Genomic DNA, 24,773 nt, shown 5'->3' with positions numbered 1-24,773 from the left:
TCCATAACTCGATGGTCCCTTCAATATCGAGTAAGGGAGAGATGACTGTATAAACAATATTTTTCCTTAGGGTGGCCAAAACTGGTACACCTCCCCTACTTTAACGAGGAATTCCATATAAATGAAGCATTACTACATAGTTTTTTTTATTCTACTGATTTTCCTTCTTCCTCTGGAGGAATATCTGCTAAATATATTCAAGAAACTCTCTCTGGAATTCTTCAATTAACAGTATATTTTTTTAGAAAATTCATGTGCAAACATAAAAAAAAACTTTATATCTATTAGTTTTTAAGAGAATCCTTGGAAGTTCCAGTTGAAGTTCCAGGAGCAATACTCGCGGGAATCATAAGAGGAATTCTAACAAGATTCTGTGGACAGATATGAGGAGATTTTTTTATGGAATAGCCAAAAAATGTCTGGTTTTTGGGTAAGAAGAAAAGTGTGAAAGTCTACTTTTGGTTGTGGGGTAAATTTGATAAATTTGTATAAACATGAGACTAGACAACCAAACCTGGGAGGGAGAAACCAATACAAAATTTATGTACGTCATAGTGAGCCGGAATTCCGCTGTCACGAACTGTCACTGTGAGCCCAGATCTCAAACATTGGACTAACATGGAAAAAGCGCGTAGCTGATTAAAACACATTTTCCCATTTCATCAAAAGTGATACAAATCTGATTGAATATAAAGCATTGAACAACGCATCGTTTTATTTTTTCCAATGAAAATGAATATTTAGTGCATAGAAAACTGTGGCCCTTTTTACATGTTTGTCAGGAAAGATCGAAAGTACACAACAAAAGAAAACTAGCGATTTTCCCCAAGCCTGCCTTGATTGTTGTTGGCAAGCTGGAGTTATCTTGCAGTTCAAACAAACGTTGTTCTATATTTCGTGTGTAGTATCTGTGCCTCCCTCCCAGAACCAAACTATAGTTTGACATAATTAAAGTTGGAACTGGTTGTTGTTGGAACTTGGAAGGTGTTGGAAGTTGGAAGATGTCGACGATGGTCAAACTCAAAGAACTGGCATTATAATTAATAAGGGTGTACATCAGATAACTGATTCATTTATCACCCTGATATGTATTGAGCTATGATAATTATTAGTGACAATTTATTTTTGGGGAAATTAGCAATTCGGGGAAAAAGGTAGTTGGGGAACTGGCATTCGGGGAACTAGTTTTCGGGGAATCGACTTTTGACGAATAGTAGCACAACCATTATGGCCACTTCAAAATATATTGCTAGAGTTAAGATTTTGGAATCAATTGCGTCTTATGGGTTTATTTTGTCAATGTTTAATTAAATGTAAATACATAGATACATACGAACTTAAAAAAAAATAGATTTGTTCCTTGGGTTAAGACAACTTGGATTGACACCGGTTCAGGCTTTGGAAAATTTAACGATCACTGACACACGAGCCATAATTTCATCCCATTTATTCGCCTGCATTCATACAACACACATGACATTCATCGTTCGTTGAAGACAACGAACCACCCACTGTTTGGCGTCGATCACTGTGTGTCAACACTTGTAACATTCGCTGACCCACTCTCATTCTGATTAAGAAACAGAGGCGAATATTTTTTATTTTCTGGCTATGTTTGCAACCAAAGGGGTGTTCAATGGTCCAATAGATTATAATTAGGTTGTTAAAGGCAGCATTACCAGAAAATATGAAAGTTATTACCAATTTTATGCTATACACGTACGTAAATCACCCGACTGGCTCTATACTGTTGCAGCCTGAGATAGTTGCTGCTCTTGAACGCTATCGTGCCACGTACCAAACATTTATAGGGCTCTCCGATTGCGATGTGCCAGGTGCCACGAACTGCTATGGTTCACGATCTGTTACACTCTCCAAATATGGTTCGATCGGCTTATTCGGATCAAAATCCAAACACTGCACCGGTTGATAGTTTTTCAGCAATACACAGCCGCGTATCACACTTTAATGAAAACTAAATCCCGGTCCTACAGAATACACAGTTTGGGCTAAATTATGTGTATGTCTCCAGCGCTTCAGATACACACGCTTTTTATCATTTAATAAATGCGAATGTTGGAGATAAGGCCTTTGAAGAATTTCAACAAATCATGACGTGTAAAAAAATCCTATCACAAAGTTATTGAACTCGATGACTACATGATAAATTCAGAAAGTATATTTGCAAAACCTCTCTCGCAAGGGGAAATGGACCGATAAAAACACCGAAAACAGATTGTAAACAGGCTGACCGCTGAACAAACATTCCGAAATCTAAATGTCTAATGCGATGAAACTTGTTTACATTAAAAAAACGACTTTAAACTTAATAATTCGAAGCAAAATTTGATACGCTAGAGTACCGATGCATGGTCAGAATCAATATCATTTAATTAGCTTAGTGGATGGGGGGCGCGCTTTGAAGATTTTAATGGTGACAAACTGTTTTCTCCAAAAGGTATAAAGAGGCTCTATGCAAAATGGTAAAGAATGATAATTGTCTAAAAACTACTTTTTCATTATTTCTCAATATGTAGTCATGGAGTAGAACGACATGCACTAGAAAAAGGACACGAGTATACTATGAAAAATAAAAAAACGCAGTGGTTCATCCCGAACAGAAAAAAATCCTTTGATTTACTTGATTACTTGCGGCATGACGCCCGAGTAGCTAAGATTTGCACATCAAACGCAAACAGCACTATCCAGCTTTTTACGCTAGCTTGCCATAAACTTTGAATCACCCCCTTCTGACATTCCTTACCCACACTATAATGCTTATAGCTGGGTCGCAGTAAGCTTTGCGATTTTTGATTATTGTTATGTTGTCAAAAAAAAAACGCTACAAGGGTTATGGTTGTAATTTTGCCTGTCAAATTTTTTTTTCTAGGTAGATTGATTGTGTAGGTACTTATCTGGTGTTAGTAATTAAGATAGAGAGAAGCGACGATTTCTTCAGTGGATACGAGTAACTGACACTGAAGAAGGCTGCATGTGGTAGTCGAAATACGCGTATCTGTCAAAGATAAGCATTAAGGAGCGGAATTAAAAGGTACACGGTACTCCATCTACTTTTAAGTTTCTCTATTTAAGATTCTGCTCAGAGGATTCAAACATTCATTAAAGAGTTGTAATGGCTTCCACGCTTTCCGAATCAAATACTTTTATCAAGCTGAAGAAGTCGATCGCAGGGTTAAAAAAGGACAAAGCATTTTTAAGTGAGTGTCGTAATCACACCAAAGAGTCATAAAATTAAGGTTAAAAAAGGTCCCCCAGGACATTATTAAGAAAATGGAATCAGAATATTTACGATCCAGTATCAAGAAGTTGCACTCAAAACTGAACTCACAAACATTGAAGTGCTATAGTTTACATTTGGCCAAACAATACCCTTGGGAATTTCCACTTTTCCTTACCAAGGTGATACAAGCAGAGCAGTGCGAAGCACGTAGAAAGAAGGATATTCACTCAAAAAATTAGCAATTTTAAAGAATAAGCAGCACAATAAAGTGGTAACAGCATTGCCGAAAGTCCATTCTATTGAAGGTTTTGTGGTCAATCGCTCGACGCAGCAGTTCTCAGAAGAACAATTGACACTTCTCAATAAGGGATTAGCATATGCGGTTGCCACAAAACCAGATATTGAACAGACAATAATCGATGTTGAAACCGCCATTACACACACAATACCAATAGAGTTGCAAGAATCAGATAGAAATGACACTGAAGAGTCATTAAAAGAAAACAAATTTCAATCAAGAGGTCAAAATAGTGATGACGATAAAGTTTTGAGAGAACTTCGGGATAAGTCGGTATACTATGTAAAAGCGGACAAGGGCAATGCAGTGGTTATTTTGGATAAAGATGATTATGATAATCAAATGAACGAAAAAATAACCACTAGTCCCTATAGGCATTTTAGAGTCGATCCACTTCCCCCAATGGTGAGACATGTAGAAAAAACTTTAAAAGAATGTAAGCCACTTCTTGGAGATAACACTAGCCGCCTCAAAGTTTCTAACCCAGTTCTACCAAGAATTAAAGGATTGCCAAAAATTCACAAACCTTGCAATGAAATGAGAGAAATAATATCAGCAGAAGGGTCTCCTAAACACAAACTTGCAAAGTGGCTGGTTAAAGAATTCCAATCCATGCCCAAACCTTTTGAAAGCCGTTCAGTTAACAATACTCAGGAGTTTGCAAGCCAACTTCAGGCTTCTGGATATATTCAAGATGATGAAATTATGGTTTCTTTTGATGTTAAAGCCATAAACCTTTTGGAAGAATGGCTACTTAACCAACACAATGAGTCAAATTGGAAAAACAAAGTTCGGTATTACATCAAATTAACCCGACTTTGTATGGAAGAGAACTATTTTAGCTTCCGTGGTAATTTTTATAAGTTTATCTTTAATAATTTTATAATAAAATAAAATACACATCTGTGATTTTTAATCAACTTGAATTTTTGAATCAAGCGAAATATATATATTTTTTATTTGAGAATATTGTTAGAAAAATCTCTTGAGTCTGTGAAACTAGCCAAGCGACAACAAAATGTTATGAACTTAATTTAATTATTGGCTAATTGCAAGTGATTAAAAAGTGACTTGTTGCGACTTTAAATTGCTTGTTTTATATCAAAACATACATTTTTTCTATCTACTGCACCAAATATGAAGTTTTATTAGAATTTATCCAGCTTTTTACGCTCACTATAAAAACAATATTCTATAAAATATTTGACTGATGCTGACTATCAGCCAGTGCTGGGAATGGTAATAGCTGGGTCCTGCGAACTGAATCCCCTTTTATTTTCAAGCAAATCTTGAAACATGTTTCTTGTGACGAATTGTGTTTGTCGCATTAGTCCCTCAAACGTCATTCAAAGTTCTCTCCTCTCAAAATGTTGCTCTCCGATCTCTATCTGGAGAGCTTGAATTGGTTCAAACACCCATGACTTTCTCAAAGTTTGTTTACATGACTTGATCGACTCCATGTGAAATATGGATATGGTCATATGAAAATCTTCAAGAAATTGATCATTGTCTATCTATTTTATTTTACCCATAATTAACTTGTTGATTACAATACGATGCTTGGATAAAGGGTGGAACAACAGCAAGGATCGTGTGAGTTCCTATCGTTTCCCGACATATTTTATTCTCCACTCAAAGTGGCTCAATTTTTATGATAATAACTAGACAAAAGCAAAGACATTGAATCAGCTTTTATGCTCATCTTCTTTTGTTCGGAGTAATGAAACCACTGAACATGAATCTTTGAAGCATTACGCTTAGATAAAAACATGCAAATCAGAATTCGACAGCCGGTTGACAGTATGGTTGTATGATGTCGAACGTGATAACCATAAATTATAAAGCCAAACCAATGAATCATAAATGTATCGATTTTCAAACTATACTTGTAAAATATGAAAAAATAAATAAAATAAATAAAAATCTTTTTTGGGTTATAATTTTGATAGAATGCAATACTCCTTGACTCTCCTTAGTCATTCATCCGAAACGAACATGATCTCAATTTCAAATGTTTGGCTCCGGCAATCAGGCTCCCGTTTGACAAGCATATCGAGTCTGTCCGCAGCACCCAGGGTAATAGTAGTAGGCTTGAGTTTTTTGCGAAAATCACGTGGCTCTCCTAATACAGTAGTTCAAAATTGTGAATCTCATCAAGTAGCCTATGTTGGGTACATGAATTTTCTAAATCAGGAGTGTCATTGAAGGCTGCAAATGCGGGAAATGCAACGGGAAATAGAACAGTAGTTTTGGGTTGCCCTTAGCAACGGGTGTTTTGCTATTTTCAAGGCATTTTGCCTACAGCAGCAATACGCGTGAGTGTCACTGGCTCCGGTGACTGTGATTCGCTACGCTTGCCTACTGTAGTGTGAATCTCAGAACTTTTCCTAACTCTGCTATCAGACTGAACTGAAACTTGGAAATCAGCATGCCTTGACGAACCATCAAATTTCATTGTTTTTCTTTCTGTCAATCAAATGAAAATTTTGTTTGAATTCGCGGGAATAATCTTATTCGTTATTTTTATATCTAATAATGAAGAACTCTTTATTTTATTTTAGGCTTAAATAAGTTGGTTGACCATACCTCCCAACAACTTGAAGGAAAAATATTTAAAAGACCCGGCTTAAGGTGAAGATAAATCGAAGCCAAAATACAAATTTTCAAGAGCACGGATCTGGAGAACCAAACATCCGTTTGAGCTGAAAACCTAATCGACCTGTCACCTCCAACTAATGACCAATCGATTAAGTTTTCAGCTTAATCGGATGCTAGGTTCTCCAGATCCGTGCTCTTGAAAATTTGAACTTTGGCTTCGATTCATCTTCACCTTAACTCTTTGAATTTCGCAAGAACAATGCTTAACAAATTTACGAAAACAAAAAATGGATCAAACATTGCACGATAAACAGCTGGGCATGGCATACCATTAGTACCTCGCGTACCTGCAGGAATAAAATAGACCCCTTTGTGTGGTCCTTTGCCTCTTGCCCAGCAACTCTTATCCCTACCTCCTCGTGGTACTTGAGGTTATTCTACGAGTGGCGTGAGGAGATAATTGTCGGTCTCGGATAGCGAGGTGACAATTCTCGACTCGAGTGAAGTGACTCGCCGTGGAAATCAAATGGAGAGTCACTTCACTCGAGTCGAGAATTGTCACCTCGCTATACGACACCGACAATTGTCACCTCACGCCACTCGTAGAATTCACCCAACTGACTGAGGTACGAGTAACCTTGAGGAAGATCGGGTAACGAGCCCCGGTGGGAACTTTGATCGTATGCTTACAGAGAAGGGGGGGGGGTTTGCTTTTTCTTTTTCTTCTGCAAAGCTGGACATCATTCTCACCGATTTCATGGCAAGAATTTTCTTTGAATCCAGAGCTGGAGTCGGCAGACTCCATGGCGTAAAATTGAGCACGATTTTAACTCTGCCTTGTTAAAATTTTACAGTAGCAGAGATCTTAATTTTCCAGACAACAATCTCTTGAGTGATTTTCATTCGATTTACGGAAATGTTGTACCGTACCGTCGATGGGGGTGACAATGGGTCTAGGGGGTGAGATTGGGTCAAAACGGAAGATTATGTTTTGTGAAATATTTCGGCTAATAACGCTGATATTACTAAAATAATTAATTCATATGTTAGGGAACATATTATTACACATAATTCATAACAATATACATTTTTATAAATAGTTGTTTTTGTATACTACATCAATAAACTTGCATGTTGAAACTAGATAAAATTTACAACATTAAATTTCTCCTGTACAAAGTATCACGCATGTACTCTTGCCTCTATCGTTGTATCAGTAGAATGTTGAAAGTCTTTTCATTATACATCACAGGTATTTTCCGGAATCTGTTTGATTTTCCCATAAAAAAAGCTTCTGTCAAAGATTTTATAGCGTGGCTATCGTAAAAAGCTGGATATAAATGTAATTGATAAAAAACTAGTTATAACCATATACGGTTCTGTCTATTGCACGGAATATCATGTTTAGTTACCCCGTATATTATACAGTATTGAAATTTCGATACTTTGTATCACAAATTATAACTGGACTTGGTATGTTTTTAATAAATTAAAAACACATTTTTTTATATTTGTGTTACAATTCATAGAACTTTTTGTTATAAATTTAGTTATTTCAACAACATCCTGCATCAAAATTGTATCAACCTATGTTCGATAAAATCTTCATATCATATTATCATAAGCTGATATAATTTTGTTATGTACCCATAGTCGGGTGGTGATGTGTAGTAACAGGTGAAGAGATAGCTTTGGCAGAATTTCTGTAGAAATTTCTGGGTAAAACCGGAGAAACTCCGGGAATAAACGATTGAAGTTTCCTAAAAAATTGCTCCTGTAAAACTTCCTTTCAAATAAATTTATAGTAAACATTCTAGTATTCTATATTAAAGTAATCCTTGGAGGGATCTGTAGATAAATTCAAAAAAAAAAACCTCTGGAAAACTTTTGACAGAATCAGTAAAAAGAAGGTATTTTTGGATGAATTTCTAAAGAAGCCTATGAAATTGAATAAATTCTAAAAGAATTTTTAAACGCCTACTTGAAAAAATCCAGATTTTTTTTTCTCTATAAGGCCCACTAGAAAAAAAATGTCTAACTAATATATCATAGCTTCTGCTCATGTATAGAACTTTCGTATTTCTAGCAAAGCAAGAAACTTTCACCTAATCCGGCTATCTGGGGTGCTAATTGGGTTCAGGCTCTAGGGTTCTCACTAACTCACGATCTATCGTTCAACCAAAGACAAATTAAAGACCTCCATGTCCCTTGAAGTTGACCAAAATTTTATGGCTCATATGGTAATCTAATTCCATGAAAAGTATACTGCGATCTATCAAACTCGGGTACCTTTTGCACTACAGAGGGACCAAATGCAGTACTAGAAGTGGTACCCAATCTGAACTCGAGTGGGACGGACCTGGTTCAACGATCTATTACGTATGTACGCCTCGAGTGTGGTAACAGAGAAAAAATAGAAAACCTCTGTACCACGCCACCTTTAGTTGGTTTGCCCCCCCCCCGGAACTTCCTTATGGTATTACCTACTTATTACGACCCAAAGCCGACAGTTCGTCGTAATCGATACTACTCGGCGTAGCTCCCGACGGTGAAGCTAGCCTTCTCCGATGAAGAGCCCCCCTACGGAGGAATATCTCCCGAAACCGGTAACGTTAAGCGTTGTGCATACCAAGGTGTGTGCATTTTACTCTGTAGCCAGAGTAAGGTGTAATCACTTGGCGAAAGCGGCTTGGAGGCCATCTTTAACTTGCTGGCCGTTTTGTTTACAAACATTACTGCCTTGCCTGGATGATGCTGAAACTGAAACTAGCTGTGCTGCCATCAGTGCGGACGAAATTGTCAAAAAAGAAAGAAAGGAGTAGAGCACACAAGGAGCAGGGGCGACCAGATTGGAATAATTATTGACAACACTGTTTCTCCAACCAATCATGAGTCGATCTCTCGACTACCTGTCTTAGATGTTTGTAAACAAAACGGCCACCCTTTCCTCACCTACCCTGTCTGGTTTTCTCCACAAAGTGAGCATAATAGGACACCTTAGAGAATTGAACGCGCCTTGGTGCATACTCTGTTGTTGGCCGGTAGAGTGCCGAAATCGGCCAAACGATTCCGGTTGGAGGATGGCTTCCGGTTCACTGGCGCTCTGACGACTCAAGCCTGTGATACGTTCGTACTACTCAGTATAGCCCCCGACGGTGGATCTATCCTACATCGATGAAGATTTTCCCGGCGGCGGAAGATCTCCCGAACCATAGCTTCGACCGGGCAGATGCCGAGGTCAGTCGCAGATTCTGGCGCAGGGAAACTTCCAGTTTACAGGCGCTCCGACGACCATCTGCCGGTACTGTTTCGCTATCTACTCAGCTAGTCCCCGGCGAAGGATCTAGATTACTCCGACTCGATGGTGGTCGGTTTGGTGCCGAGGTCAGTTCTGTGATTCCGGTGACGCACGAACAACTTGCCCTAGTCCCCGACCGAAAATCTACTCCGATCGCGGTCCGACGCCCTTTGGTCTTCTCGCCATTTCTGTTGACGACATGATATGCGTTATCGCTCTGTTCACCGCGTGCTACATACTTACGTGTTGACACATTTTCTGCACGATGTTATTGGAGTTTGCATCTCCGTCGCTGCTTTCATTTGTTTCATACACCAAGATTCTCCTCTGAAAATAGCTCCTCATGATCTTGCACAGATAGTCGGGAGCCTGCGTTTTGTGCAGTGCTGCGTCGATGACTTCCCAGCTGGCACCGTTGAATGCGTTTTTCACCAGTGTTGGGAAACTCGTGCTCGCGAGTAAAAAAATACTCACTCTCGTACTCGTTTGCGAGTAATACTCACGCTGTGAGTCACTCATTCCTTACTCTAACTCACGCGAGAGTATGACGTCATAACTCACTGCGAGTATTACTCACGTAAAGAGTAATACTCGCAGTGAGTATGACGTCATTACTCTCGGTGAGTGAGCAAGTTACTTTTGTGAGTATGGTGAGTAACCAATTTCCATAGCAAAATAAAATTGTACATTAGTATGTTCTATACTAGTTTGAAGACTGTAAATGTAAATGTTTGCAGCTCTTGTCGAATTCAGTGTGTATTGTGATATGCAGTTTTATAGCATGGTTGTTAAAACTTTACCGAATTCAGAGCCAGTTTTTTTAAATGGATAAACAAGTTATAATGGCGAAAGTCCGGATGTGTTCAAATATTTTCCAGACCAATTTATTTCGTTTAGTTGCATAAAATAAATACAGTAACTTTTTTTGAATCCGTTTATGTTAATGATATTTAAAGTTGAATTCAAATATTAGTAAAAATGGAATAAGGTACCGTGGGGCAAGTGGGTAATGGAAATCGTATAGTTGAGATTCTTCAAATTCTAAAGACTTTAAATTAAAATAAATGAGGTCGTCTTTATTTTTTAACTTTACTCCCACCAAATATAAACAGTATGCTAAAATTGATTTTTATGTAAAAATAAAAAAAAAATACAGAAAAAGTTTTTGCAAAATGTCACTTTTCACTTGCTCCACAAGTTTTTGAACAATAAATTGAAATTTAGTTATATTCACGATTTCTATTAACTTCAACATTAGTTAAGGCGTCCTGTTCCTTAGGTAAGTAACATGTAAACAAAGAAAATTTCATTCTTGTCAATTCAATTTTCTTCTGTTCAGTTTCGGCTCTGTAGAATTTTTACCGGTCGTTATTTGTTTCTAAGAAAGTCGGATATGACATAAAATAACTCTTCTGGAGAAATTATTTTTTGGAACGGAATCTTTCAATAGTATTCGGACACTTTTTTGTGTGGATAGACCCATACCCCATTTTTATGTTTTGGACTAGCTTTACATTTAAATTCCATGAGTTTCCCGTGCGTTCTCTTATATTGCAACTTTTCAATCAACGTTTTCCTTTCAATCGGCTGTCCCAAGTAGACACATCAATACCGTCTGGCAATCTCTTTTAGAGAAGTTCCATGATTAGTAATAGCTTTTATCGCTTTGAGTATTGTGTTTCTTGAATTTAAAGCACGTCCCGATTTTCTATGATAATTGCGAACCTTGTTTACTAATAGCTACCTAAAAAGAAAACATAAATTCAATCTCTAATGATAAACTTTTTACTTACCCCACGTGATTAGAAAATTGATGGTGTTTTAATTTATTTAGTTTTATGTCTAGGTCGAATTAATCCCAAAACTTTTATTTTCAGTTTAAAACTGTCAGAGAGTACAACTTAGATGTGGTACAGAGAATTATTTTCTGCAACTTTTTTCTACTAAACATATCAATACAAGATTGCACGCCGCCAACTTGTAACGGAGTAATAGTTGACAGGTAGACAATCTTTCACTCTATTATGCAATAATGGTTGAAAATCGCAGGAATCTCTTATCTATCGTAATGCTCTGAATGGTCTCAAAGGTTTACGCATGAGTTTCAAACGTGAATACATATATTCAGTAAAATATGCAAATTATTTTCACTTACCCCATTTACCCACTTGCCCTGCGATACCTCACATAAATTCGGTTTGCGATTAGCATCTTGCCCATATCATATGTAATTTCGCTTTTGAATATTTTCAGCAAGCCTTATGTAATTTGCAAGTTTGTTTTAGAAAACTTGTATGCAACGTTGCCGAATAAAGATTTCTGATCAGAAAAATGTTCGGAATTTATTATATTTTGCTTGGTTTCTATATAGATACTGAATGAAAAGTTTATCCTCATTAAACCATTATACGGGCCTCTGATTATTGTTTGGCCATTACTGTTATGTGGTAATAGCAAGTTTGCATAATTTTTCAATATAGAATTTTCAATAGCGCTGTTTAAGGAACAGACATTTAAAAATGTATCATTTTCAACGTTTAATCTAGTCCCATAATGAATAAAAAATAAATTAAAAATAATGTTTTGAAATATTTTTTTAACTTCTTTTGTTCGATTCTATCTAAGACATGTGGCACCTGACTTATTGTTAAATTTCTGCTCCTCTTTTATGATCTATGTGTTGTCAGAAAACCGGAACAAAAATGAAAATTGAAAAGCTGGTGCTGAAATTGTCGCACAAAATATTGCTGGCAACGCTGTTTGGCAGACCAATCAGCAGCTTATTAATTTTGGCACGAAACTCAGATACGTTTTGTCGAATCTCTGTCTCAGATTTTTATTATTGCTGTAGTGCTGCATATCGTAAAGTAGAGAATAAAAAAATAGTCAATTGGCAAACAAATAAAGCTCATAGTTGATAAATGTGGAAATGCTCATATCATAAGTACAATAAGCTAAAAAGCAGAATCTGGCCCAGTAGAGGTGTAACGTCAGAAGAAAAGAGCATTTACGATGCAATATGCGCAGCGAAACACCAAACATAAATTACAGCTTGAGTTAAGAATGCATATTATAATAACGTTTTGCGTGCATCAAATCCCGAGCAGGAACAAATAACTCCCCAATAACTTATGCATACCATATTTTGGTATCATACCAAAATTAAGTATTGTTCAATTGTCAATACCTTATTTTGGTATCATCATGGTATTGAAAAAAATGTTTAAAACAATAAAAAATACTTCATTGAGGTATTAAACAGCTTTTGAGGTCTGCTGGAGGTATTGAACTACTATTGAAAAATTTCACTTTTATATGAAAATCCATCAAGTATTATTGAGGTATTACAATACCTGATCTAGTTATTAGTTTGGTGTTCGTAGAATATGCTTGAGATATTATTTGAAGTATTTTACCTCTTATGCAGGGCTCATTCATACCTCATTCAGGTTGTAAGTATTGGAAATTATCTGGTATGGAATACCTCAATTTGGTATTCAGTAGTTATTTTCTTCTGCTCGGGATAGTTTTCAGAATAAAATTTTCATGTTATCATTTGAATAAGGTCACCCCCAGAAAAGCCTTACTTATTACTTATTATTTATTTGAGCCATTCGCAAGCTTTTAGAATATTTACAATATTTCAAGTGAGTAAAATTACTCACGAGTGAGTAAATGTTAGTCGAAAACTCACTCACGAGTATGAGCTGTACAACTGAAACTCACGACTGAGTATACTCACGTGAGAATTCAAGCTGTACAACTCATACTCGCGAGTGAGTTTGCAGTTTCCAGTGAGTACTCACGAGTTTCCCAACACTGTTTTTCACATCTAGCGTGACCACGGCGTAGAATCGATCAGAGTTGCTTAATATCAATCATATCAGCTGATGGCTGATGGTCAAAAACTATCACCATCACTTGCGAGTTATCAATATCACTTTGATTTGACAACCAACAACAGTGATGCGACATCGCACTCTAGATCATAATCACTGCGGAATGAGTGATCACGTGGTAATTATCCATGCTATTACTGTTTTTCAGTGACCAACAAATAGTTTCAATCTATCTGCAACACTGTCAAAAATATCATACTGATAAATTGCCATTTTAATTGCTTAATTTAAGGCTAAACTTAACCCATCAGTGATATCCACAGTCTATCGCCATCAATGCACTTGTGATGGAGTAGACAGCATGATATTGATATGATAGATTAGTGTCGGATTAGTGTCTGCATCTCAGCACAGCTCCTTGTAGCAATTCGATTTACTAAGCTTGATTTCCCGATTGAGTGCAGCCTTAGCTTCTTGAAAAGCCCTCTGAGACCCCTTTCTGGCTCTGAGACAAGCAGCGCGAAGCGTGCTGAGTAGAGTGATGCAAATTTTGAAATGTTTGCTCCCCTATGCTTAACTATGGAAAACGCCAATCTTTTGTGTTCAGCCCTCTATCTCTTCGTCATAATATTTTATGGAAAAGTGAACAAATTCTTCTAATGTGAAATCCTCCCAGCTACAACTTTGCCGAAGACCACTTTTTGATTGGACCTCAGGATAAATCGTTATTCATCATCATAAAGTTAGTTTGCATGTAGCATGCTTCTCCAACTGTTCGGCAGGCAACAGTGGTGCTCCTGGCGGGTAGAATAGATCAAAGTAATCCAGGCTACTATGTTCTACAGCAAAAAAGCAGTGTTGCTCTGAAACTAATTGAATGATCATCTCAGCATGATTAAGACTTTGTTATCAATAATAACAAATTATCCTTTCGTCCCATCGAAATGTGGTTTTCGGCAAAGTTGTAGCTGGGAAGTTTTCACATGAGATGAGTGTGTTCACTTTTCCATAAATTATTTTGACGAGCAGTTAGGGGACTGAACACAAAAGGTTTGCCTTTTCCATAGTAATTTTGCCTTTTCATAGTAATTCCCAGTAAGCTGGGCGACGTTTGTTCCTCGACTCCGCGGCATAGTGGCGATATCCTCGTTATCACCATATTGACGTAGTGCCACAACGAATAGTTCGTTGTTGAAGGAACGTTCACTAGTTATTCTTTCTATTATTGACACAGAGTTCCGTTGACCGATGCAGTAGCATATCGAATGATGGTCGCTATGGGTGTACCCCTCACAAACTCTCCAGTTCATATTCGCCGACAATGCAGTACTGCAAAACGTGAAAAACGTAACGTCAATAATGGATTCCCTTCCGTTTCTCCGAAATGTGCTAACGAAGCCTTCATTGCACAATCGTGCATCTAGCTTCGCTAAGGCTTCCTGCAGGATATATTTATCATCTTGCGTTGGTTACTCTGCTGCCCACACCACAGCCTAGGCATTGAAGTCTCCTCCCGATCAACTTATCAGTTAGCTGATCCACCACATGGCTGAACTTCTTCACTGTCCACCTCGAAGTTGCGTCAACTGGAAGGTACGCTGTTTCGTAAATTTCTCCGTTTTTCCAGACATATTGATTATTGTATTTTATTAATTGTGGAAGAGTCGTAACATAAAAGAACAACAACGAAAACCTTTCCTTTTCTTAGTTTTAACTGTTTTAACTAAGGTGGTTCTATTGTTTTGTCGGAAACTGTATGGGTGAAGAAATTCACGAAGAAAAGGCTAGAGGAATTCCTAAAAACATATCAAACAAATTTTTGAAAAGTTTCAGGACATATATTGGGTGGAATTCTAGGAAGAATACCTGATGCAGCTCTTGGAATCATTCCTGGTTAATATCTTATATTTTTTTAAATTGATAAACAGTGTTTAAAGAACACTCTCTGTGCAAATTTCCAAAATAAAATCTTTGATTCTCGATATTTGACATTTTTTAAGTTTACTGATTTTTTCGGTAGTCCAAGAAACCATTTTTTTACCGAACAAGTTAAGCGTGTTCACCAAATGTACTATGTACAAAGTATTCGACGATAAATCACGCGTTCGTTAAGCTCTACGCGTGGAAGAATATGTTGAATTAACAATTGTAACATTGTACTTAGTTTGATTATTTCTTCACCTATCTTTGAGTTTAGCCAAGAATCAAACAGTAGTCACAGTAGTCACAGTCAAAGAACAGACGTTATAATTTCAAGACTTTCCGGAAAAATAACGTTTTAACTATTTACGAGTTATTGAATGTTAGTTAAAATACCGAATACTGTAGAAAATTCTTAGTTCGTACAGTTTAAATATTTACAACGTTTTTGTACTATTTATTTAGCCCGGCCTTTTATTTTTAGTTACAAAAACCCAAATAATGTAGAACAAATATGTAGGGTAATGTAGGGTAAGAGCATCAATTTACAACCCACCTACTTCAAACGATACTGGCCAACTTCGTGTAAAAGTTCGAGTTCTTGTAGGTCGCTTTTACGTACGTTGCTAAGGACGTAGCATGCCAATACAGGTTCAACCATCGGCTCAATCACGCCTCGCCTACTTTGAACCACAAACCGTGCATAGCTTTGCGTATCCAGTGGTTACCAATTCGTAACGGATGACGTTTTGGAAAAACAGAGCAAAACAAAGAGCCCGGCCTTCGGTTCCGTACACATAAACTCTCGGACCAAGCGTGAAATTTGAGCAGAAACACTTCCTGTTCTCTCGCTCCCGGTCTCGCAAGCTCTCAAACATTCTTCGAAGGACCCAAACCGAAACCGGACACCAAACACGGCCCACCAAGCAGAACTCGCATTCAGTCTTCTCTGCTCCGTTCTCCGACACTGACTGAAACACTAAACTACTGCAGCAATTCCAATCCATAGGATGGAAAGAAAACTACACTACACACCTTTCATCTACAGAAACTTTAATTACTACTACTAGATGCCATCGCCACTGAAACTTGACTGAAAAAATTGCGTGTAATAATTTGATTTTGAATTTGCTTCTACGTGTACTAATTTGAAATAATTTCTCGGTGTGCTATGTGATCGAATTAGAAAAAAAGTTAATCAAGCGAAATCAATCAATTGTGATATAAAAAGAAAAAAAATTGGCTTCCTTAAAACACCTATCTTTATGAGCTGAACTTTTCAATTTCAACAAGGGTGGAACTCATATCAACCGCAGAGGAAAACTATCCTACGATTCCGTGATATCCAACAATAGGAAAAATGTACTGATGATAAACCTTAGCAATCCAATAAGTACAGAGAGAAAATGTGATCCTCTAGAGTGATATTTCATGGTTGAAAAAAAAGTGATAATAATTGCTTTATTAGAACAAACTACCCTCATGAGGGTTGAAAAAGTTCGGGAACGAGATTGTGAACTTTAACAATAACTCATCCAAGCAGGCTCCCAAGCGGGAAAGGGAATAGGGCCCTATTGTGCCTCAGAATCGATTACCGATAAGGCGAAGATAGGGACAAGTAGGCGCGGAAGATAAACAAACAAGGGCAAGCGAAAGCGAAAGGTACTTTGCCCAGTGCCAGTCAATTCGGTAGGCGACAAAGGTTTGATTATATAACCCATCATCACTCTGTGGAAACATCTTTCGTAAACTTTGGGGCGAGAGAGGGAAAGTTTAACAGACATTTGCGAGAGCGTGTTTGTTTCAGTGATTGGAGTCAGCACTTCCGGCGGAGTACCGAACGCCCAGCAGCTGCTATTCCACCTTGGGGGTATCATATTGGTAGTGGTAGGCAGTGCGCTGCTTACGCTAAGCCAAAAGGATAAATGTAAATTCCTGTGATCGTAGAAGGCGGCGGGTGTTGCTGTGTCATGTCGCATTAGGCGTTTGGAGCAGCTTGTTCTCTCTAGTGGAAACGGTAAGTGAGAAAGGCTTTTATCTTACAGCTGGCTGAGCACATAGTCGGCGAGGATGCGTTCCCGGAAGTGGTCAGTGTTGCTATGCGAATTCAATTTCCAGTTATGGTGATTGGTTTTATGTTCAATTTACTTCAGTTATTGGGGTGCCTGTTGCTTATTTGGGCTGTGAGGCGTAACGATAAAATAAAGCTGTTCTAATTTTCTAATCGACGTAATCACAAACGTTTAGAAAATTTTGTTCTGTATCTAGAGTGGTTTTAATATTGAAGTTCGAAATTGAGATCAAGCTATGTTCCAAATGGAACGTAATAGCAATAAAAAAGATGAAGGAGTTATAATCCATACGATAAATTATGAAATTCATGATATTATCTGTAGGCAATTTACATATGCAACTGGGGACGGGACATTAGGGCGATTCAAATTTTTAAAATATTTGAAAATCCAATCTCCCATATACTCATTACTATCCTTTCCATAAACATAGTGTTCTGTGAAATTTGTAGCTTTCTAGGTGGTGATTTAAAGGTGGCTCAAAGACAATATAGGTTTATATGGAAATTACTATGTTACGCTTGTACTGTAATGTAAGTAGAAACTTATCATCCCATATTGAAAACTCTTTCTTCAAACATAAATAAAGGATGTTGCTGAAGAAACAAATCCCTTTTGAGCTAATTTTGTTTGGGTTTTTTGTACATGTTTGCAGGGCTATAATCCCATTTTAAGCTAAATAATAGCAAACAAACTCAAGAATATCTCTTCTGGTATCCGTCGGATTGAATTTCTCTCTTCAGCAAATTTCTTTATTATGGTTTGAAGAATGAGTTTTTACTATGGGATAATTAGTTTGAACTTACATTACAGTACTGTTTGGAACATTTCTCAAAATTTCTCCATAGTAATTTCCATATAAACCTATATTGTCTTTGGACCACCTTTAAATCACCACCTAGAAAGCTGAAAATTTCACAGAACACTATTTTTATGGTAAGGATGATAGGAAACATATGGGAGATACGATTTTCAAACATTTTTGAATTTTGAACCACCCTAACGGGACATAGCAGTGAACAAGTACACTGTACAAGTACATGTGGACCTTAAACTTTAGCGTCATGGTGTTTGCATTCAAAAGCGACGAGACCGATAAATATAAGTGGAACGAAAAACATGTATTTGAAGTAAATTTATTTTCAATTGTCAATGCACCAGCAATTAAACAAATCTGGTGTAAAAGAAAGGGAATGAGATCCATGGGCATAATTTATAACTAGTGGTCTAGTGGGATGGTTCCGGGTAATTTGGCCGAATGCCATTTGACCGAATGCCGTTTGGCCGAACGCCATTTGACCGAAATAAGGAATAACAGTAAACTACAGTGAACATGCAATTGTTTTGAGTTTCGAAGCTGAATTTCGAAGAACTCATTCAGCTTATTCTTAAAGAAGTTTAATCATCATCGATAAACACATAACTGTCTCTTTGATGTTAGTTCAACAAACAGACAGTGCTGAAATGTAAGCAATTATTCACTTCTCTGCTAGCGGTAATAGCTGCCAGCAGAAGTTTTTGAATTGTGTTTGTAGTCAGATTTTGACAGTAACTAAAACGGTTAACGACTTATAAGTCCTGCTACAGGACCGGATTGTTTCGATCTCTCGAATCGCATAAGTAAATTATTTCATAGTTCCAGTAATCACAAATTTTGGCTTCTACTTTCCACAACTGTGCAAATGTCAGTTGCAATCTTAATATTGGAGAAGAAATTTTGGAAGAAATAGAAAGAACAGCATATGATCAAAAGAAGGAAAAATCTCCTATGACAATTTAAGCAAGTGCGATGCAAATATTTTTTATATTAGTATAGCTACAAAGAACTGCCTATAATTTACAGAAGGTAAAATTTCCAATTAAAATATAAGCTAAATTAATGCCAACAGTAACGAAACCACTATAACTCGAAAGAATAGCCTATGTTTAAAAGAAGGAAAAACTTCTAATGAAATCATTAAAAAAACTGGAACCCTACATACCGTTGGTAACCCCAGATGAAACAACCACGAGCTTTGAGTCTTGACGCAATATGTGGAGTTCACAACATCGTCCTAAATTAACGTGTTAATTTTAAGTAGATGAAAAAACCGAATTTAGTACTACACCATTTAATTCCACTAGATTTTGTATCCTTTGACAGATACGCGTAATTCGACCTCAACTGTAAGGCCGTCTTCAGTGTCGTGTACTAGACTCGACTCTAGTACACGACACTGAAGACGGCCTTACAGTTGAGGTCGAAATACGCGTATCTGTCAAAGGATACACACTCTAGTGGAATTAAATGGTACAGTACTAAATTCGGGTTTTTCATCTACTTATAGGTATTCTACTAAACAGCTCGAAGATTTATCATCATCAGGGTTAATTTTATCATTCTCTTGGAGCACTTAAATTGTAACAAGCATGACGTCCCGTCACATTATTAAAGTAAATAAATAAATTAGTTGATCAATTATTGAACAACATCTAAAAATCTTACACATAAGTGTTGTAGTAATTAGATGATTTTTATCGTAATTCGGCCAAATGGCATTCGACCAAACGACCTGTTCGGCTAAATGGCGCTCCGTCAAACGGCATTTGTCCAAATGGCCGGACACCTTGTCACACGGGGATTGCATCCCACTGGCATGAGACAAAAAAATTGAAAAAAATACTAGTTAGAGAACACATGCAGAAATGCTGGTCTACAGAAAGACAGCTTGAACAGGTTCGCGGCTCAGCATAAAAGTCGCTTTTCGAATCTAGTCAACGGAATCACCAGAGATAAAAAGAATATTGAAGTTTTACATGCAAAATCCCATTTATTTTCCCCCCAAATCAATTTAATTCTAAGGTTTGTACTTATCTGCTAGTGTTGTAAATATGTTTGTATCCACTCGGCGACATCATCGGCCATCCGGATGGCAAACCTTAGCCGCAGCCTGGCTCTACAGCGGGGCGAACATGCAGCGAATTGGCTGTTGACGACACTGCACCTCCCGCGAAGACACAATCGTTGGTATTAACTAATAGGCCTAGGGTGCGATCAAGGGTGGTTTTAGGTACAGATAAATGCACCAATAATTCATCTTCTCACCGATCTCAATTTAAGCACTTCACGCCTACTCCATACACCACATGCTAAGTTCTGATGTTATCCAGCTTTTTACGCTGGCTATAAAACTGCGAGGGTTGAATCGATTTTGACATGTTTTGCGTACACATTTTATAGCATGATCTTAGTAGGCAATGCCTTCATAATGTTGATCGAACTGTCAATAATTTCCATTTTATTTGTTTTGGCTTTCTAATTTTCTTGTACCTATTGGAAATCAAACAAATTAAAGATTAACCCTGTAATACCCAAATTTTTATTTTCGATTTAAGTATTATTTTTCGTTATCTAAAATCGTTCTAAACACGTTTTGGACATTATTTATTTTTATTCTAAATCTATTCTAATCTAATCTAATCTAATCTAATCTAAGCGCTTGCACAGCCAATATAGAAAAGCATCCTGGAAATACTAGAATATCTTCTAATATTTTCTTGTCATCATTAATATTTGCAGCATATCGAAAATATAATACAAATATTAAAACGGCCAGGCCCACTGTGCAGACTTGGGATTGAAGGTAATTGCAAAATTCACGGCGATCAGATTATCCACGAATGAATAACTTGATAGACGAGAATTTTTCAATTTTACGAAGGAAGAAACGGGGACAACCGTACCAACCGTTTCAATCAGGGGAAGATAGGTCAAATCGTTGGGAGTGGCGTTGCTAAGAAAGTTAATGCACACTCCATTGTTGTGGTTTTCCTGGGATGGGACAAAGGTATTTCTTCCTAATGTCCTGGCTTTACAGCCTAGGCTTAAGCGCCGTTACTCGCTCTCTGAAACGAAAAGATAAATTGTCCCTCTCCTGTTATGTCACCCATCCTATAAAACCCCAGAATCTCCACATTTTATTTGGTCTTGAAAATAAGTGTTCTATACGGGGTACCTATACATTTTTCATAGGCAAATTACTCCCGAAAGAATTTTTCCTTCTAGTGCATTATTTATTTTTATTCTAAATTTTTTAAATTTTGGTTTTCGATTTTTATAATTTTTATTTTTGAACATCCCTAGCTTTTTTCATTTTTTCATTTCTAGTTGTTGATTTTTGGCAATAATAAAAAATTAAATTGTTACGGTATTTTTTAAAATATTAATTTTTTTTTTCGGAGCGTATTTTATTTTCCGTGTAACTAACGGAAAAACAGGTTTGAAATGATTTTAATACCACCAGGCTCTTCGTTTGTAATAGGTTAATCGTAGAAAAATATAAAAGGTACGATTTTTTATATTACACGTTAAATGAAGCCCAGGCAATGCAATTTTTCAAACAATTTCTAAAAATACAAAAAAGTTTCAAAAGTCATAAAAAACTTTTCTTATATGCGTGTTATGAGTCAAGGTATAAGCCAAAAATAAAATCATTTTGATTTGCGAGCTACGAAAAAATACACAAAATTCCAAAGTGTACCCCGTCTAAAGGCGGGGTTGGGTATTAGAGGGTTAATGTTTTATATCACCTTTTTTATTAGCCTTCTTTACCATTCCAGGAACCAGGCACTGAAGAACCTTTATCTATAAGTGGAAAGGATCAGTAAGAACCAGGAAAAATTTAATAAAATTGATGGCATATTTGATATATGTATATTAATTTGTACTCCATTGTTGACTAAAACATTTGGAACAACCCAAGCAAAACAGCCCCGGCCGAGCTATGCTTTCCTTAACGATCGTTCAGCCCTTCTTCACTCATTCGCATTGATTTTCTCCACATAGGGAGCCTTATGCTACGCCTAAGAACAGCCATTTTTGACTGAATGATTCAGGAATCGTTACGGCCGCGTTTACTTATTAATTTCAGTAAACACGACCGAGCACTCATTTTACAGGCAAAATTACAACCATAACCCTTGTAGATGAGTTTTCACCAAACCTGAAAGAAAAGAACCATTAGTACAATAAGAGCATATATTTATTTTTTTTTTCAATTTTCTCCAAACTAAGCTAACAACCTAAGACAACAACATAACAACATAAGCGTTTCTTTGACAACATAACAATAATCAAAAATCGCAAAGCTTACTGCGACCCAGCTATAAACATTATAGGGCTCCATCCCATTACCCCGAACGCCACTACCCCGAACGCCACTACCCCGAATGCCACTACCCCGAATGGGTCACTACCCCGAAAGCCATTACCCCGAAAGCCATTACCCCGAATGGGTCATTACCCCGAACGCCACTACCCCGAATGAGCCATTACCCCGAATAGTATGAGATACAGTGAAATATATTGTTTTGCGGACAAAAATGCGTCTCTAATGAAAACTGGTAATTAATGGCGCGTAAAATTCGTCGGTAAAATGTTCATCATACATTTTCCCTTCTTTTTTATGACAGCTCTTCTTTCGAAATATATTGTTGGCAACTCTTCTCATTCTTTCGCAGACGGTACCTTTTTATCAGCCCAGTGGGCACTTTATTTACAAATTTCATTTACAAATTTCATAACGCCAAAATTTACTATTTTTGACACCTACCCACCCGTTCGTACCACTTTTTGCATGGACAGCATTTTTTGTCCCCTTCAGTGTTACGAAATTTGTGAATGGGCTTTTGATAAAATAAGCCGTTTAATGACTGAGAGCTCTCCTTGTTAACTTACCATAATTGTACATGTTCTATTGTCCCTGGGCATAGAACGTCAGCTCAATGCATAAGATCCACCACCGGAGGATTTTGAACCCATAATCCTTAATATGGTCTAGCTGAACAGCTGCGTGAACACAGATTTTTGAACTTCTTGGTGGTGTCCATATTTCAATTTTGTTTTAAAGCAAATATTTTCCTTTCTTGTGTATATATGTTGTGTCATAGCATGATATGACATATCATATTGTTACATATCACGTTGTTACAGTGATCATTCACGTCATAGCTGCAAACATTTCACCAGAAATTTCCCCTTCTTTCTTAAATAGGCTGTTCTTTCAAGTTTTCGTTGGACAAACTAGTCATTAATATTTCCATATAGAATAGATATAGCTTTTTTTGAAGGAATATATCCTGAAGGCACTCACTCAAGTGAATCCTCCTATAATTCTAATCAGTAATTTTCTCTTTCTTTCATCTTCTTGTATTGAAACAGACAGGTCTCTTATGAATTTGCTTACCGCTTTACTGTCATCATCATTTCTTCATTGTGCTGAATCGGAAAAAAAAAAATATGTTTATCTCATCGAAATTCAAATTATGATCCCACAAACCAACGAAAGTTTTTACTGTAGCGGCAATCAAAGGCCGCCGTTTTTCTAACATGTACAAGTGTATTAACGTTTCCTTGCTTTAGTGGAACGGTTGTCTATCAGGTTGGTTTTTAAGCGGGTTCCATAGACGAACACTTGCAGCGATTATCTCAGGGTGATCTTCCATTATCACCGTTTACGAAACAAATTCTTTAAGGAGATCTTAATGCTAGTAGCCCGACACCTACAATGAGTAAAGGAAGTGGGTTCCGACGTCCAATAAGAAACTTTACTACATCCTAATGTTGTGCATATTATAGCTATCCTTTGCATAATAAATTCACCCTTCTTTTTGAAATAGGCTGTTCTTCAGAGCATTGCAATGTGGCTGTGTGAATCTCACCAAAATTAGAGGACAAATCGAAATAAAACTTAGTATTCAAAAATCATTAGCTAAAAAACTAGCTGCTTTTATATCTTCTAATGTTTGAAATATAAATTGTTGAGCCAATCGTTAAATACTCATAAGAAATCGTACAATTATCTCCCCACTCTCTCACTAGAATAAGTTCCAAATTTTATGCGTTCGGGGTAATGGCGTTCGGGGTAGTGACCCATTCGGGGTAGTGGCGTTCGGGGTAATGACCCATTCGGGGTAATGGCTTTCGGGGTAATGGCGTTCGGGGTAGTGGCATTCGGGGTAGTGGCGTTCGGGGTAGTGTCATAGAATCACATTATAGTGTGGGCAAGGAATGTCAAAAAGGGGTGATTCAAAGTCTATGGCAAGCTAGCGTAAAAAGCTCGATAACTAAACAACCCGAATGAATAATTATTTCCGTAACGCACTTGCTATTTGCTTTTTGCACCATGCACTTGTTCTTGTGTGCAGAACGGGTTAGTCAGAACTGATTGAAGTTCTTGTGGGCATTTGGGTCAAAGCTTAGCTCTCACTCCGATCTATATTCACCACTTCCCGATCGTTGCCTTATTCGGCAAGTGAGTGATGTTCAGGTACCCAATGAGTACTTTAGTACACCTGATCATCGCAACTGGTACTGGTGAGTTAAATCTGAATTGGTCAGATTTGTAAGACCGGCCTAATGGTCATTTGTATGTGATCCCACCACTTGGGCAATGCAACCGATCCTGAAGATGGGTTCTGTGGTTCGTTGAAAATATATTAATGTAATTTAAACACAAATGCTACTCAT

At 37.2% G+C, this 24,773-nt stretch overlaps 1 protein-coding gene across 1 annotated transcript in view; it reads left to right on the top strand.

Annotated features, from left to right (window-relative positions):
- Positions 1-16,132: 16,132 nt before the first annotated feature.
- LOC5568591 overlaps positions 16,133-24,773 on the top strand; it is a 55,221-nt gene continuing 46,580 nt past the window's right edge. The window contains exon 1 of the mRNA XM_021855919.1: positions 16,133-17,211. The gene's annotated coding sequence lies outside the window, so the exon portion shown is untranslated. The remainder of the gene's footprint in view (positions 17,212-24,773) is intronic.

Source organism: Aedes aegypti, chromosome 3 (assembly GCF_002204515.2).
Source record: "Aedes aegypti strain LVP_AGWG chromosome 3, AaegL5.0 Primary Assembly, whole genome shotgun sequence".
Lineage (NCBI taxonomy): Eukaryota > Metazoa > Arthropoda > Insecta > Diptera > Culicidae > Aedes > Aedes aegypti.
This window is presented reverse-complemented; position numbering and strand designations above follow the sequence as displayed.